This window comes from Bufo bufo, chromosome 7 (assembly GCF_905171765.1).
Source record: "Bufo bufo chromosome 7, aBufBuf1.1, whole genome shotgun sequence".
Lineage (NCBI taxonomy): Eukaryota > Metazoa > Chordata > Amphibia > Anura > Bufonidae > Bufo > Bufo bufo.
Genome location: NC_053395.1, coordinates 36,216,289 through 36,235,128, shown reverse-complemented (window position 1 = coordinate 36,235,128; position 18,840 = coordinate 36,216,289). Strand labels below are relative to the sequence as shown.

At 43.0% G+C, this 18,840-nt stretch overlaps 1 long non-coding RNA gene across 1 annotated transcript; it reads right to left on the bottom strand.

Moving 5' to 3' along the window:
* Positions 1–4,189: 4,189 nt before the first annotated feature.
* Positions 4,190–18,521, bottom strand: LOC121008576. Its single transcript, XR_005780601.1, has 3 exons — positions 18,333–18,521; positions 17,837–17,838; positions 4,190–4,200 (listed from the first exon to the last, which is right to left on the bottom strand). It is a non-coding gene; the product is annotated as an uncharacterized LOC121008576 (long non-coding RNA).
* Between the last annotated feature and the right edge of the window lie 319 nt (positions 18,522–18,840).

The following is an 18,840-nucleotide window of genomic DNA, read 5'->3' as shown; positions in this document are numbered from 1 at the left end:
GAAAGATACCTATCTCTTTTTCGGGATGTATGCAGAGGAAAGGATATCATGTAACCAAGACCACCCTTATAATGCTAGATAAATGCCAACCAGGACAGAAGGGCCTAGGACTTGATTCTCTCCTATGACTTCCCATGACCGTTGTTTGCTAACACTAGAGTTTCTACAGAAAATAGAGTCCTTCACAGGTTCCCAATAGTAGAGGGGATGAAGCCAACCTTGAAAGATACCTCTCTCTTTTTAGGGTTGCATGCAGAGGAAAGGGTATCCAGTAACCAAGACCACCCCTATAATGCTAGATAAATACCAACCAGGACAGAATGACCTAAGACTTGTTTCTCTCCCTTGGCTCTCCATGACCCTTCTTTGTTAACACTGTTCCTATGTAGAATAGAGTCCTTCACAAGTTCTCAACAGTAAAGGGGGTGAGACTAACTTTAAATGAGCCCTCTCCCGGAGCCCAGTAGTATCATCTTTAGAAAAACTTTATTCTATGTACTTCCTTTGACTGTTTTTGTGGATCTTTTTGCCAAACCTTACAAAGCTTTGTAGATTCTTTCCACCATCCAACTTTTTTCGTAACGTACAGAGCGGGTTAACTTTTATTTTTGGGGCCTTAGAAATATTGATGAATAAATTACAATACTGGATAGCAGGCTTTGTGAAATCTATTTTAACAAAAAAAAAAAAATCAAGAAAGCCTGCCAGTATGATAATTCACGACCCGAGATTTTCTTTTGACTCCACTTGAGAGCGGTGACTACGTACAATGAGGAGCAATCATTATAAATTCTTTTAACGTTTTATTGTGAAAACGGTAATTCTCGACGAACCTTATTTTATATTTAATGCATGTGTGCTGTGAAATTCCATAGGAATCACTCAGCAATGGATAATTGTTGAATCTTCCCTGCGCCGTGACCACGTCTAGGCCTTATCTGCCAGACATTTTGTTATGTAAATGGCGATTCTTTCATTGTCGAGCACAATCGGGCCAATAGCATTGAGCAGATAGGTTTCTTGATGAAAAAGTATTTCTGAAAAAGCCATTTTACTGAAAGTTTGCCATCTTTGCCCGCAAACATATGCAAAGCCTCCCACACAAATTGAAACAGTCAACGGCATTGTTTTTATGCTGTTTGCACTTTAACTGCAATAAGATAAATGTACCCAATTATACGAGCTAGACATGTGGTATGGCATATGTGCTGATAACCTAAACAGAGATTGGCACGTACTTTGCCAGATAACCAACATTGTTTTACATACAAACGGATTAAATTTCCACAGTGCTATCGGAGATTCTTCAACCTACTTTAAAACATCTGGCACATTATCAAATGAGGTTAAGAGAGGCATTTAATGCCTGGGAAAGCCCTCTCTCCCTGGAAACTGAAGCAGCAAACTAAATCAATACGCAGTATGATAATAATACAGTCGCTTATCTAAGACATCTCATAATTACCGAATGAAGTCCTAAGAAAAAAATAAAATAAAATTCTTACTGGTCGGTCGCGCTGCCTACGGCTTAAGCCTCAACGTCCCGAGTTCCAATTTTAATCTTTTTCAATTGCAAAGAACGTCAATACCAGGACCAATATTCTTAGGACGACCAGCTTTGCATTTGTCCCGTCTTGCAATGGATTCTGTTTCGCTAGGAAAATTGTGAGCTTGTCTACAGCTCGAGCTTAATGAATTAGATTGACGTGATAAACTTTATTTATTTAATTGGAGATATATTACTTGGCATTGGGTAACAGAATTACTTTTTTTGACATTGTAAAATTATTTTTCTAAAATATCTGCAAATGATGGAATCATCTGGTGATTGAGATGCTTTGGTATCTATCTATCTATCTATCTATCTATCTATCTATCTATCTATCTATCTATCTATCTATCTATCTATATCTATCTATCTATCTGTTATTTATCTATCTATCTATCTATCATCTATCTATCTATCTATCTGTCTTTCTATCAAGCACTTTCCTATCTATCTATCTCATATCTATCTATCTATCTATCTATCTATCTATCTATCTATCATCTTTTTAATATCTATTTATTATCTATCTATCTATCTATCTATCAGCGGCGGGCTGCAGGCAGGTTCAGCCAAGGGATCCCTTTAAGGTGTTATGAATGTTTTTGTCGTGACGCCAGTTGCATTTCAGCAACAAGGGACGGAGTCCCCCTAAGTAGATGGTGATGGTGGTACCCAGATGTAGGAATGCCAGAGTGGTGTAAGGGTTGCCTATAGTGTTCCTTTAGGTATGGTAGCTGTGCACTTGTCACGGTGCTCCTACCTGGATATCCTAGAACCCTAGGCGTTGTGGACCGTCGCCGGCTGCAGAGCAAATAGGGTGAATAGTTTAGGGATTTGTAGTAATGATTGAGTCCAGACTTTGTATTAACGTTGAAAACAGCTTTACTTGAATCCCCTTGCATCAGAGAACAATCTTCCAACTTTATCTTGGTGACCAACAGGCTTTGGCTTAAATTCTGGCAGGCAAACACATTCGGCTCTGCTACATCTAATGTTCTCTAGCTCTGCTGTGCTATCAGGATTATATAGAAACTTTTCCTTTCTGCTGAACTTAGCTTTCTGTAGTCTGACTCAGTCTTTATCTTGATCAGTATCTTTCTCTTTCTCTTTGTCTTTTATGTTTGTCCAGGGAACTTCTCCTCCTGGCTTCTGAGACTCTTTACTCTTTTCTCTTGTTCCAGCAGAGCTGCTGGTGCTCTGCTGGCCTTGGCGGGGCTCGTCCAGCAGGGACGAAGGCCTATTTCTTACCCCATAGAGGGGATCCTCTAGACTAACCTTCACTAACTAAACTCCTCCTTCTCTAGAGAGGGCTAGAATGGATAGAAGGTTCCATTCCAGGCAAACTAACTCTGCCATTATTGCCGCCTTCTGCTGGTGAACCAGGCACATTACATGTTAACATAACATTACGGGGAAATGGGAATACACATCTTGCAGGACCTGGCAATAAATACACATGATGAAAACACATTAACTATAGGAGATAGTGGGGGTGGGGACGGACATTACTACCCTGGGGCGTTACATATCTATCTGTCTTTCTATCATCATTTTAATATCTATTTATCTCTTATCTATCTATCTATCTATCTATCTATCTATTATCTATCTATCTATCTATCTATCTATCTATCTATCTATCTATCTATTATCTATCTATCTATCTATCTATCTATCTATCTATCTATCTATTATCTATTATCTATCTATCTATTATCTATCTATATCTATCTATCTATCTATCTATCTATCTATCTATCTATCTATCTATCTATCTATTATCTATCTATTATCTATCTATTATCTATCTATCTATCTATCTATCTATCTATCTATCTATCTATCTATCTATCATCTATCATCTATCTATCTATCTATCTATCTATCTATCTATCTATCTATCTATCTATCTTTCTCTCTATCTGTCTATCTATCTATCAGTTAATATTAATAATAGCACCCTAACATACGTTCTTCTGTAAGATAATGTGGTTTTGCTCTGGACTCTCAAATTGAAGAGTGAAATTAAATTAGGGCCGACTCTGCTTGGCCTATTGACTGAGTATCTTCAACGAGTCTTATTAGCCAGACCGGCCGCTAGTTTCATAAGCACTTGGAGTGATTAAGTCTGGTGACATAATACAACAAGGGTTGGAAATGTGAGCTGCTGCTCCCCTCCCTCCTTGACTCCTCTGTCTGTCACTTTGTGAATCCAGAATCCGCCATATGGGGAACAAGTGAAACCCTGGCTGGACCAGACACACCGGGTAGCATCATGGCTCGGATAATTGGAGTAAACATTTGCTTGTGGTTTCCCAGCTAATTTGCCTTTGTTTTCCTTGGCTCCTCTGCTCGCGATGTGACAAAGGCGGCAGAGCTCGTCCAACGACCCAGGCTGTCCATTCTGACTGGCAGACAATACAAACCGCAGCTCGCTCCCGTCCTGCAATTTAATATTAATAACCGGCGCATACTAACAGGCCTGTTTATAGGAGGCGCAGCGTGGCTTCATTACTTTATAAGCTGATAACGTCCCCTGTGACATCCCTATAATTAGGTAGTCCTCTCCCCATTATATAGCAATTACTTATATATATGACATATTTCATTATTTCCTTAGCGTGGTGCAGGGGGACACAGGTCAGGGTTTACTACGCAGCGGTATACTAAGAATTATCGGAATGTAACATCATCTGATTAACACGGGATCTATTAAAAAGCACATGCACCAGGCTCATTGAGATGGTTCAAATGGGCTCGGGTACATGGATGACATGTTATCGAAGTGGATTATAAAATTTGGTGGCCAAAAGAGCAAAAGAAAAAACACAAAAAATTCACATTTACGGATTCACCGATTCCTGCTATAGCTCTGCTGATCTCAGCTCCTCCCACTTTCCGGATCACCCTGGGGATGATTGCAGGAGGCTCTCAACCAATCACGGTCTGCAGCGCTGACCTCCTGCAGCCAATGATTGAATGAGTAGGCGTTTCCAACCCTTTCTTGTGTGTCCAGGCGGGACCATAACGTGGAGAGCAGCAGGGACTGGAGCAGAGTCAGAATGGCAGACTTAAACTAATCAGTTTAGGGTGCCCGTAAACATGACATAACCTTTTTCATGAAATGTAGGTCCTCTAATCCTGAGAAATGTTTATTTTTATTTTGTATGCAAATAAGGCTTTTGGTGCCCAGAGGGCGGGGCCACTCCGTACGGTGCACCATGACTTCGCCAGTAATGCTGCCCAGGATTAGAGGACTGGTTATGTTTCGAGGCACCTACTCTACATGGCAATATTCTTTCTCTGAAACTGGTTTTGGAGGTGACAGACTCTCTTTATTCCATTATATATGTACTTTAGCTCCACAAAAGAGGCTTACATTCACATGACTGTATTATGGATTATTACAAGCCAATTTGTTTCGAGCCATGATCTATCACCCATAGAGAGTCGCGTACATAGAAGAAATGGGCCCCAAATGATAGTATGAATAGAAGGGCGTGTTTTCATATTTTATTTTTTTTGCCTTTCCATGGTCCTTGGGTACATTACCCTTTCTCCAGCTTTTGACATTGTAGTTACCCTCTTAGTAGCAATTTTATAGCAAGTGCCCCATAGCAGCTGCATGCTGTGCATCTGTGGTATGTAGACACTTGCCTTTATGAGTCTATAGAGCCATAGTGAACTTCAATGTGCCCACAATTTCATTCACAAGCATTACAGTTTAAAATAGGTATTCTAACATATGGGTAGAAGGACAATATCTAAAGAGGACTATCTGTAGTACTGCAGACCTGGGGGTACTAAAATATTGTACATAGTCATTGTTTTACATTGTTACGTATTGTGTTGTACTTTGCATGTTATGGCCGTTTGTACCAGTAAGTATGTGAATGGCAATGGTTGGCAAGGAACAGGTCTAACCACTCTGTTCCTCCTGACTTGGTAGGTGTGGGCTGGCCCTGCTTCCTGCCAGGATTGAGAGTTCTTGTGTAACCGCAGAGGAGAGAGGAAGCACACTGCAAAGCTCCTGCTCCTAAGGGAGGTTCTCCACAGAGATCAACATGATTGTGCCTCACGTAAATCCTTGAGAAGACAGTGAGTAGAGTGAACAGCTGCATCCAGCATCAAAGACACTGCTGTGAGGTGAGGGACTACGCCTAAGACACCCATCACCAAGGCTACTACTAGGCCAGTAAAATACAAGTGCTAAACTGCAGCCAACCAATCTGCCTCCGTCACCCTAAGTGGTGTCTGAAGACACACCGTGGCACAACACTTCATCAGGGCCACTACTACTCCCATCCTCTGCACTGCCTCCTCCTTGCTGCATATCAATATAATACAACATCATAGAGGGACACCAAATGGAGACACACAGATTACCTAGGACTGATAGTACGGACATGTAGGGGCTCCGTGTGTCATGCACAGCTCTGCTGTATCCCTAAGATTGTGAATACTCCTATTATCATGATGACTAGGATAGGATGGCTGTCAGAAAGGGCACCCCACACATTGAAAATATTCTCTCCTGGGTATAGGATACATTTACAGAACCTGAACTTTAGTTTGGTTTCCTATACAGTGGGAATTCCCAACACTGTCCAATTTGGGTACCTTATGAGGCCCTTGTTTAAATAGGGTGCCTCCTAAAGACCAGGCTGGTCCATATGCCCTATTACGGCTTAGGGACCTCATAGAAGGGGAGTCTATAAGATGGGACTCCTCTATAAACCAGAACTGAGAGCTGCTCTTCAAGGGCTGCTCCTGCTGTGGTAGACCAGGCCCTCATTATGGGTCTGACTATTCACAAAAAGTGAAATAGAGATGCCAAACCCAGCTTTGTATTAAAAAGGGTTTCTTGGTGTCACAAACCAAGAAAAATTTGCAATAGGCCCCTTATCGGAGTCCTTTTATGTGGCAAAAAGACCTTTGGGTCCTCTCTGACACCCAGTTCATGGTTCATCTGCCTAGTTATGCCATTGATTACCGGAAGAGACATTGATAGACTAGTACTAGGTAGTAGTAGGACATGAAGTACTAAACACTCACAAGAATGAGAAGATGGTATGACATGAGGTACTAAACACTGACAAGAATGAGAAGATGGTAGGACATGAGTACCCTATCTTAAGGTCAATGACATTTAGGTTATTGTCCATGAACCTTCACCCCCTCCCTATTTACTATCTAATCTGTACACTACAAAAAAACTCCCACCGCCAACCGCCAATGCCGGGGAACATCGCCTTTCCGATGCAGTCTTCCTAGCGCCGATAACTACTTCTAAAGGGTTGCGTGACCTCTAAACTTCATCCCATTTTCCTTTCAAAAAAGCGGAAGAGTGTCAACATCTCCCCACGATTGTGGAAATGGAAACTCATCCTGAAGGTGAAATCTCCAGCGCCGCCTGAGTCACTTTCATTCAAGGAGACATGCCTAATATCAGCCCCCGCTCCGCACCTCGCTCCACGCTCTCTTCCTTCTCCTATTGCATTTAAATTTACTCCACTTTTCCTTCCTGACACCTGTTTAAATCAATATCTTCCTCTCCAGGTCGCGAGTCGAATGTGCTGGCGCTCTCTGCACAGCGCTTCTCAAATCCACTAAAATCAACACAATAATTGAAATATTTTCAAGCTGATTACACTGCAGCCGGAGGCTAGGCCGGTTGCTAAGGGTAAGCTCCCCGGTTGCTAGGGGGAGTAAATCATCTTGCATTATTTGATTTTTGTTATAGATATGAAACCGCTACTCCCTCGATTAAATGTCTCTCAGTCTAACACCTATGGGACCTGGGGAGAGAAGCAAAGAAAAGCATCAACCTTGACCCTGTCAAATAAATATCTCTAACTTTTCTTGTCCTCCGGCTTCAAACCCAAACCTGTCTCTCTCTCGCTCTCTATATATTTTTTAACCTGACTTTAAATAACAAAGCTGTAGGGAAAAAGCAGATAAGAAGAAGGGGAGGGGGAACACCGGCTCGCATAGACAACCCAACTAAATGCACCGGATGTATCGTGCTACTACAAACGTGGAGCGTGTCGCTGGCACCGGAGGTTGACAGTCTAAAGATGTTAAAGGGGTTTTCCGATTTGCACCCACATCCTTTAGAATAATCCTTTGTGAAGGTCACTGTCATTTTTTGCAATGTATTTCTTTTACCTTCATTGCTCCTATCTCCCGTTACGGGCTGTGGTCACATGACCGTGTCCATGCGGCTCTTTCTTATTTCCTGTGATGTTACATCCACGGGCGGGGCAGTGATAGGGGAGTGTCTATGTAAATAGCTGGGTGGGAGGAGCTATGAGCTAGCTGGGCGGTGCTGGAGCTGTGGCATCATGGGTTTGGTTGGATACAGGAACAGGAAGTACTACCTGCAGGATGGAAACAAACTAGGGGGATGGGTTTACATGGTGAACACCAGTCCAAATTGAAAATAGAGAAGATGTCCATGGGATAAGCATCTACATGAAAAACATTTGTTAAAAACCATAGTAATTCTGGAAAACCCTTTTAAGGCCACTTCTTGATTCATGGTTTTCATTTGGCACCTGCCTGGAATAAACCCTGAATGTGTCTTATAGATCATACAGCCTTAATATCATTATTGAAGCCCTTTGGGCCCCAATGCAAGATCTGTATCAAGGCCCCTGACTTAGGAATCTTTCCCAAGGTCCAGAAGGGTGCTACCAGTTGGTGGGGGGGGGGGGGGCCCTGCACTTCCTGCACAGTCTGACACTATCCAATCAGTGCTGCTGCCATCATACTGTGCAGGGATACATCCCTAATTGGTGGCATCCAGCTGGACCTTTCTTGCAAACTGCTAGCAATTAATTTATAACTTCTATCAGGAATAATTAAGGAGCAGCACATCATAAAATCATAAGAAGAGATGCATCAGAGTTGTTATTACATGGCGAATGCAAGTATTTCCATTATTTTCCGTTATGTATCCTCTAGTTCCATTTTTTTCTGTTATGTATCCTGTCGACAGGACATAACAGAAAAATACGGAACCGTTATTTGTGCCCGCAGAAATGCATTAGGATGGAGCAAAACGGAATGCCTCTAAAGGGTCCCGTTTTGCATTCCGTCCTAGAATTCTGTTATATTCCATTATAGCCCTGTTATAACGAAACACTATAACGGAATTACTAATTGCAAATTTGTGACTCGTGCGCTGGCAGGAGGCAGATATTACATATGAAATACAGGCAACTAGGAAATATCTCAAGAAAAATGGTGAAAGGACAAAAGATAAATGTAGGGGAAATATCCGTATCCTCCGTTCTGTTCTCGCTCACAAGGCGCCGCATAAAATAAACCACACACTTCTCCGCGCGATGAAAAATCCGATCATGAGTTGCAAAGCAGATTATTAATAGCTTAGAATTTTCTCAACCTTTAACTGGAGTCTCCTGACCTTTACTGAAAAGTCTATCAATCCGCGGCACGAAAACTCTTTCCCCGCCATTAACAAGCCTTCTACCGGAGAAGGTGACCACTCGCTATTCCGTGTCATAACAACAATTCCCTGAAGGAAGTGCTGGTATTGTATGTCGCTGGTATGTGTTCGGACCTCTTGGTAACGGGCAGCTACTGATAACCTTGTTTGTTCATTGCTTTTTTATGTGCTATACTGATTATCCTTTAGTCTCTCTGGTGTGACGGCTGTATTTTCTCCCAGAATCCTTTTCCTTCCTTCTATTCTAGAAACCAATGACACCACGTTTTACGGTTGAGCGGGATATAAATGAAATTTTCTTTATATGTATTTTGCTGGGCTTTGTGCTCGTATCTGACTGCGTTGCGGTATATTGTGTTGCTCCTCGTGAGAGTTTTCTGCAGTCCTTCCCGTTCAGTGCGATTTCCCTCGTGTCTTATTAATAAAAAAATAAAATGACTTTGTGCCATTGATGAATATTTTTTTCAGGTCCCGGCATGGATTCAGGTATCATAGAGGTAACATACGCTCTTTCATTGAGGGGGTGGGCCTGAACAGAGGTGCGCCCAGTTCAAGATGGTCCCATTCCTTGCAACCGTTGGATGGAGAGAAGGTTCTAGGCTCTGGTGGAGTTCTCCGGATCTGACATTACCGGAGAGTACCGCCTGCCTGCCGGACCCCATTGACTATAATGGGATCCGGCGGAGATCCAGCAAGTATGCCGGGATTTGGCTGGACAATACCCACTGCATGCAACGTTTCTTTTTGTCCAGCCGAATCCCGGTATTCTCGTCCAGAACAGCTTGCCAGAGAGCTGTGCCGCACATATGAAAGTAGCCTTAGAAGGTACTGGGTACTTGACCTACTCAGTCACAGATAGAGTTGGGGCCTCCTCTCATGCTTTGCATTTTTAGCCAGTGCCAGTAAGAGATAGAGCAACTCTCTACTAGTGTTGGACCTGCTCTTAACACTAGTTTGGCTGACAGTTATAGCTCCTAGTCCCCCATACCTGGCCAAGCATGCAGGTGTTCTAAATAAGAAGTTCACTGCCAGACATCTCTGGAGTAGTCATAAGCGGATTAATTCACATGAAACGATGGTTTCATTTAAAAAATCAGCCCTCCTTGAGCAGGGAGGGGCAAGCCCTGCAGTTCAAGAGACTCCCCGCTCCTGCTGGATTGACGGTTCCAGATATCTTGTCTGGAACTGTCAATCTCGGGCGTGTTCCATTGCTCCAAGTGGTGGCCCAAGCACAAAGGATCTGATGCTGTATCTACCTGAGCAGCACAGATTCCTACGGTGCATGCACACTCGAAAGTGGAACAGTGCATGCACTCAGGCAGCAGCAGATCCTCTGCACCTGCGCCACTACCTGGAGCAGCGGCGCTGGTATGACATTGACAGGGCCAGGTGAGATGTCTGGGGCGGGAGGCGTCTCTTGAGCAGCAGGACCGCTCCTTATTATTGATCAAATTTTGATTTGTGCAAATTGATCTGCTCATCGCTACTCTGAAGGCAACTTATCTCCTTAGAACAAAAGGATTGGGCATGCTGAAATCCAACAGCCCGATACTTTATTCCCCCAAGATCTGCCATCGGGGAAAAGTAGGGACCACTCAAACATAATAGATGGTCAGCCACCATTAGTGTCATCTAAGATGTATGGCCCTCTTAGGGTATAGTTCCCACTACATAGTAAAGTCCTCCTCATTTCATTGCCTGCACAAGGCCCAACCGCTCAATGCTATCATTACCAGGTCACTCTATGAACCTCTTTAGACAAAGCACTGGAAAGCAAAGACAAGCGAGGACAGCACAATTAGAAGAGTCATTGGCAAATCTCTAGTAAATCTGATGCTTTTGTACCAGGCAATGCTAATTCATGGTGACAGGTGCAGCAGAACTACAGATGTGCAGCACAGGTGCACCCGAAGATATGGCGATCCGCCATCAATGTCTGACATTGGCAGGGACACGGACTCTACCACGGAATATCTGCAGTCCTAAGATGAGGCTGTGAGGACACTAGATAAGCCTAACATGATCTAGGTAGTGTCAGTAAGGCCTACACTGCAGAAGATGGAAACAACAACGTTAATGCTTCCGGATATTTTGTGCACGTAGAGTTAAATTTGGACTGTATTGCAGAATCTAGATTTGGATTTGGCATTTCTGGGGCCCCAAGCAAAGTTATGTCTGTGGCCCCCATTGCACCACTAAGCTCTTCCTATTGCACCGATAAGCTCCACCCCTAAACAAAGCCCTTGTCGGTCAACTAAGCCCCACTCTCAGCTTAGTACTAAAGCCTAGGCACTTCTGATAGTGCTCTACAGCAGGAAAGGGCCCCCCTCCCCAACTGGAATGGTGTACAGCCTGGGTACTTCTGCTACTGCTCTACAGCAGGAAATGGCCCACTCCCCAACTGGAACGGTGTACAGCCTGGGTACTTCTGCTACTGCTCTACAGCAGGAAATGGCCCACTCCCCAACTGGAACGGTGTACAGCCTGGGTACTTCTGCTACTGCTCTACAGCAGGAAATGGCCCACTCCCCAACTGGAACGGTGTACAGCCTGGGTACTTCTGCTACTGCTCTACAGCAGGAAATGGCCCACTCCCCAACTGGAATGGCGTTTTCCCCCTGTTTAGTCATTTTTTTCATTTTTTAAGTCAACGGCTTGTGGCCAGCAGTGCTTGTTTTGCATGGTGGTAAAGTCTACACCTGTCTAGACCTAAGACCAGTGTACTTTAATAAGGGGTTCTAGGGTAAAATTAAATTGATCCCCTTTCCTGGGGTAGCCTTTCAAGACTCACCCAAGCTATTTCTTTCTCCATATTGTAATCCAGCCTGTCCGAACCGTATTTCCTCCAACATCTATCATTGGGGGCAGTAGGGCAATCCTCATATACATGACTCTAGATTCTCATCTAGAAGATTCTGCTATAAATTCCGGAAATAAACAGCATAGCATGCAGCATTATTTTCTTCAGCTAAAGTGGTGGACATCAGAGAGAAACCAATGGACCCCTTTAAAAGTCAACAGGTCCCTTGGTCACCATTGATGTCCAACATATGACAAAACCGGCTCGCCAACATAAAACTGGAAATGATTGGTGCAGATGTAAACCCAGCCTTAGATTGTCAGTAGATCCTGCCATAGTTGGTGGCATCTACTGACATTAGTCTAACATGTATGGGCAGCTTAAGATGTGTGACATCAACTATAACTATTCATTAAAGGGGTTGTCCCATGAAAAAAAATATTCTACATTTTTTAAACCAACACCTGGATCTGAATACTTTTGTAATTGCATGTAATTTAAAATTTAGTACAGTCACTGAACTATTCAATAAAATGTATCTGTATAGCGCCACCTGCAGTTTGTGCTTTTCCTTATTTCTATGTCCACCTAATGTTGCTGAGGTGGACACACCTGCTCAGTTCCATCCTTCAACTGCCGTATCTACTGTTACAAGCTGTGACAGTTACAGGGAGAGAGCTGCAACAGGAAGGACATGCCCCATGAGCTGATAGAGAGAGAGCTGCAACAGAAAGGATACACCACCGGAGCTGTGACAGGGAGAAAGCTGCAGCAAAAAGGACACACACCCTAAGCTGTGATAGGGAGAGAGTGGCAGCAGGAAGGACACACCCCCTGAGCTGACAGCCTGAAATAAATCTAGTAGAGCAATTGGAGCAATGAATGGCGAGATCTCTGGGTCCATGTGAGGTACAGGGCTGGTTCTAGCTTTGTCAGAAAAAGATTGTCATGTACTATATGACTGGATTGTCAGCCAGAAATTTTTTATTTTTTATGGACAACTGATCCCAAAATCATGAACAGCCAACATTTTTTATGGACACATTGGAAAACCATAATGAGTGATAAAAATTATAAGTAATGCATGTCTATAGCTCAGTATACTGATAGGAACACATTACCAGAATTTACAGTGAGCTGTAAAATGATGATAATTACCACCAAACAGTATGACCAGCCTCAAAAAATAAAAAAATAAAAAATCATGGACACATCTATATTTTTTCACAGACACAGGAAAGTGAACAATTTTTACGGACTGTCCCACAATTTCTGATTGAACAATTGGCAAAAACATATGACGTCTGATTTTTTATTTTTTGCATTAATCATGGGATCACCTAATAATTTTTATTCTGGTTCTGTATAATTATAGGCTCTGGGTCTCTCCAAATTCCTAAAAATAGATAGAAATCTGGTTTACCGTACAATATTTCACCCTGTTCTGTGTACCCCAGTGATTTTATATAGAATTGTCTCTTTCTAATAAAGCACATTCATCGACTCTTTTCCCCTAGAAAAAAAGAGGTTTTATAAAATTGTATTATGTTTGTAACATAAAACTCTCTCCATGACATTGTGTTGTGTGCATTTGTCGAGTGCTTCAGAGAAGATTTCTGGAAATATACTTTACAAATTGTATCCGAAGACAGCGGTAGTATTTCATCCTCTGTAAATTGTTTGATGCCACCTACCTACTTCAAGAAGTTTCAGATCTCCTTAGGACAGATATTACTGCCAGCTAAACTTTAACTACAGCCATACCCAGATTCCATCTGTGAGACAGCAGGTGGGCCTGTGAGACCCATAGTCCTGCTGGGAAACAACCAGCTGTTCCCACGAATGTTTAGAAGCGCTAGTAAATTAGCAAACACTGCACAGACCTGTCAATTGAATCATTTCTGATTCTCCGAAATCAAGATAAGACGGGCTGAGGCACAGCGCTCGAGTAGGCACGTTCAAATACGTTTCCGCGTAAAACCTCCTATCTCCATGTTTCACAAGGGCCTTGCAGATGAAGAATTTTAAATGTTTGCCTTGTATTAAATTAAGGCTGTAAGAGTTGTCAGTCTTTAAGAGACAATCTTACAGGCCGGGGAAACAACTAAACAGTATTTCAGGTTTTAATACCTTTTGTAGAAAGAGAGTAAACAGATTCCAACATAACTCTCCCAGGTTAGACTACCTGAGAGCTTTCTTGATCATGTGTCATTAGGCAGAGTCTACATAACCATGAACTGATGACCAGTCATAGCATTAAAACCATTGATAGGTGAAGTGGATAAGAAGGTCTCGTGACAATGGTGTCTTTCAATGGTTTGGATATAGTAGGCAGCAAGTGGACAGTCAGCTCTGGAAGTTGATGGGTTGGAAGCAGAAGAAATATGCACGAGTAAGGATCTGAACAACTTTGACAAGGACCAAATGGTGATGGCTAAACGACTGGGTCAGGGCATCTTCAAAATATCAGGTCTTGTGGGAGTGTTCCTGGTAAGCAGTGGATAGTATCTACCATAAGTGGTCCAAGGAAGGAGAACCGGTCAATTGGCCAAGGTTCATTGAGAAGTGAAGGCTAGCCCATTTGGCCCCATCCCACAGAAGAGCTACTATAAACACAAATTACTGAAAAAGTTAGTGCTGGCCAGGGTCGGACTGGCCTACCAGAGTACCAGAAGATCCTCCGGTGGGCCAAGTCTCTGACAATTATGGACCCCTAGTAAAAGAGGACCCTTAAGGTTCTATATACACAGAAGGTGGGCCCTCAGAATCATTTCCTATGTGGGCCCAAGGAACTTCAGTCTGATGCTACTGCTTGCTATGATAGAAAGTTCTCAGGACACACAGGAGCATTACAGCTTGCTGGGTGTCAGGCTGTATAGCTGCAAATGAAACAATATTAGGCAGGTTGGATAATCAGTGTAAGTTTTGCACTCATACTGAAGGACAAGTCAATTCCACCAATAGCAAGCGATTTTTTTTGTTTTTGTTTTTTTAATCGATCTTAGACTTTGAATTTAAATAAATGACCCTTTTCTCAGTAGAATTTTTGCCATAGAGGGTGGCCATGCCAGTGCCGTTTAGTCCGATGCCTTGGTCAGCATATTTAAAGGGTTTTTCCATCGGTTATAAATTGCTTTAAACCCAACTCACAAAAGGTGTCCAAAAACAACAAAAAGCCTCACCTCAACAGTGCCCTGTCAATCCTGTTTCAGTTTTACCCCCCCCCCCCCTCCTCCCATGCTTCCTTGTTGCTCTTGACACACAGGAAATTATGCTCAGCCAATCAATAGATGTAATGGTGACCCGCCTCTTCTGGTGATTGGCTGAGCGGGATTTTCTGTGTGCCCAGATGGATCAGAAAGTACCCCAGGCAGCTTTAAAACAAAAGTGGTGGGGAATCAGTGAGGTAAGTAGGCGTTTTTTCAAATTTTTGTACTCCAATCTTAGCTTCAATCTTTCCATATAAATTATATTAATGTTGGATTTCAACATATTTCATCCCTTTTGTTCAGAGGGAAGATAACAGGCCACCAGAGATGCCTGGCAGTGGCTTATTCTTTTCTCCCTACGCCAAGTTGTCGGGAGTGATATCTCGGTCAAAAGAGTCCTTTTGACTGACAGCCATCACTCCCGACTCACCATGCACATGACCCCTCGGCGTGGGGAGAAGAGAATAAGTTATCGAAAGTGAATGTCTAGTCTTAGATACAGGATTAGGGTGGAAAACTGAAAGGTGAAGAGAACCCTACTTTGCTTGACCTCTTAAAGGGTTAAAACGAGAACCGGCAGTATAACAGTCATAAAATATTATCGGCAAAGCTGCAGGTAGCAAAATGTTTTCTCCACCAGAAGAGATGACAATAGGGGGAATGGACTTATTGCGCATAGTGGGGGTCCTGTTACCAGCAAGGCAAGCTGAAATGGTGACAATGGAATAGAAGCGTGCAGTTAGGACAGGGTACTAAATCTGCAGAACAAGTTGCCTTGGGACATGTTACGATTGGATATTGTACTGGAATTTAGATGAAAAGTGTTTTTTTTTTTAATTTTTCTTTGATAATCAATAACCTCAGCTAAGCATGTAGGCCAGCACATACCTGCCATAGGTTGTACGGCTCTTCTAGATGGATGGAAGAGGTAGGGACGGCTAGGGGCAAGATTATCAATTATGTTCCTCTGGTTAGGAGGGGTATACACCTTCATAAATCCTGTGATGATTGCGCTCAGGCTGAGTAAATAGTAGATGTGTTTCCGAAGAGAAAATACTTTCTCATGTTGTCCGTTATTCAATTAAAGCCGCAGTGAAAAATGAACATCAAAATACATGGGAAAATGGGCTCTTTCTCATTTTTCTCAAACCTGATTCCGGAAACAAGACAGAAATTGCTTTATTTGACCCCAGCAAATTAGTTTTTAAGGAAGATCTGAAAGTGTACATAGACCATTAGCAATAAAGGCAGAAAAAGCTGGTCAAATTATGAGTGCACTTTCTCTGAACACGGAATAAAACTGAGATGTAATAGAAATTTCAAAAATGTTGTATAATTGTGTCCATGGCGTACAACCAGACACTGTGGGGCAATCCTCTATCTTCATATGCTTCCGGTTTCACAAGGAGGCATACAAATTTTTATAGAAGCTGAAAGAAGAAAAAGCACGGCGTGCTCAATTGAATGCCGTATCATAGTTGTAGTCTACTCTACAAGTATTGGTTCTAGAGGACAAATCCTCCATCATATGATGTGGTATGGAGGCACCATATAGCAACACTCATGGAAAGGTCAAGGTGGGTTAGACAGGATCCCAAAGTTACTCTGTCTCCTAAGGCTACATTCACACAACAGTAAAAAAAAAGGCCATCAAAATGAACACGCTGTTTCAACTGACCAAGGTACAAACATTTTCAACCATTTTTGTAGCCATATTCTGTCCGTCTGGCTGTTTTTAACAACTGTTTTGCATTTGTTTTTAACGGCTGTAAAAATGACCATTAAAAACGGATGAATTCAATTTTTTCTTTTTGTCCCAACCCCTACAGTGCCCTCTGTATACCTAAAGTCCCCCACAGTTCCCCTTGGCATCTAATCCACCCCATAATGCCACCAGTATGATTAATACCCTATTAGTAGCCCCCAGGGCCCCAGTATTAGGAATGCCCCCGTTAGTGGTTCCCAGTATTCCCCCCTTTGGCCCCCCCAATCTGCTTGTGTTAAAAAAAAAAATACTCACCTCATCCACTTGCATGCACAGGCACACTCACACTTCACTGGGTGCAGCAGAAAAGGACCTGCCATCCCAGTGTGGTGGAATCATCACGTTGGAAACATCAGGTCCTGCTGCATCAGGTCCTACTGCAAGTGCGCATGCAAGTGGGTTAGTATTATATTTATAATATATATATATAGTAAGGGATCGCTCTCTCTCAAGGGATCTCAATCACAGATTTCTCGCAGACAACCGGATTGAAGTCCAAACGATGCTTTATTTTCTAGCACTTTAGCACAATACAGCAACCAAAATAACTCCTGCCCGTCTAGGCACTACCTAATACATAATTCATTCCCTGACTCACCTCTAAAGAACACAGTTCACACACGCGATCCGATGCAGCTTTCTCAGCCCAAACAGTCCAGCAGCCTCCAGGCTGTGACTACCACAACATCAGTACCTTTGGGGGAGTGTGGCCCAGAAGTCCGCCTGACTCTGGCAGTGCGACCCTATCTCTGCAGGCGTCGCTAGGTCCCCCAAGCTCAGGCTTCCTCAGCCTTTCTCTCTAACCCTCAGGTCCTCAGCCTTTCCTTCCCCTGACTAACACACAGAGGGTTGGTTTTATGCCTCCTTGATTAGAGAAGGTCTCACCTGCGATCACCTCAGGTGAAAGGGAATACCTGTGCTGGGAGGGTATGGACTGGAAGATCCTACTCCCAAACCTATCCACCAATCCAAGTAAAATACAGCCCAGAAGAAAATGTATACAAAACTGTCTCAGCAAACTATACTTTGCTGAGACCACTACAGCTTTCCGGATTTTAGTTATCTCACCCAGCTGAGGTATCTGGGTGGGATACACACGCCTTGCCGCACTGTCCACATTACCACTATATATATATATAGCAAACAAAATAAAGTAGCAGCACACTACTAAATGCACTAAGACTGAGTGAACAGGTGAATGTGTGAACAGGGTCAAATACATGACGCCAATACTTACTAATAAGCAGGGAAGAAGCTCTTAGCGCATATTATTGATCAAAAATATGTCGGGCCCATCTACCAGACAACAAGGTAGCTTCTTATCCGATGGGACCTACTCTAACACGGAGTGTCCAGCTCCATTGTTACTCTGATTAAAAGCACCAAGGGGTGGGGGATGGGCGGGGAGTGCTAAGTTCCAAAGAGGATGGCTAGTTATTTGGTTATATATATATATATATAATTATTTTCTTTAACTCCTGAAAGACCAAGTATACCTTTCTTTAACGCCCATTAGACAGGTGCACTCCTGTCTAAACGGCCATCTGTCAGCAGATTTGTACCTATGACACTGGCTGAGCTGTTACATGTTCACTTGGCAGCTGATGACATCTGTGTTGGTCCCATGTTCATATGTGCCCCCATTGCTGCGAAAAATGATGTTTTAATATATGCAAATGAGCCTCTAGGAGCAATGGGGGTGTTGCCGTTACACCTAGAGGTTCTGCTCCCTCTGTAACTGCCGCACCCTCTGCACTTTAACAGATAGGACGAGGCAGTGAAAACATCATCACACTTGGTCCTTTCAATCAAAGTGCAGAGGACACGGCAGTTTCAGAGAGAGCAGAGCCTCTAGGTGTAACGGCAACACCCCCGTTGCTCCTAGTGGCTCATTTACATATATTAAAACATAATTTTTCTCAGCAATGCGGGCACATATGTACATGGCACCAACACAGATGCCTTCAGCTGCCAAGCGCATATGCAACAGGTCAACCACTGTCATAGGTACAAATCTGCTGACAGATGCCCTTTAAAATGGTTTCA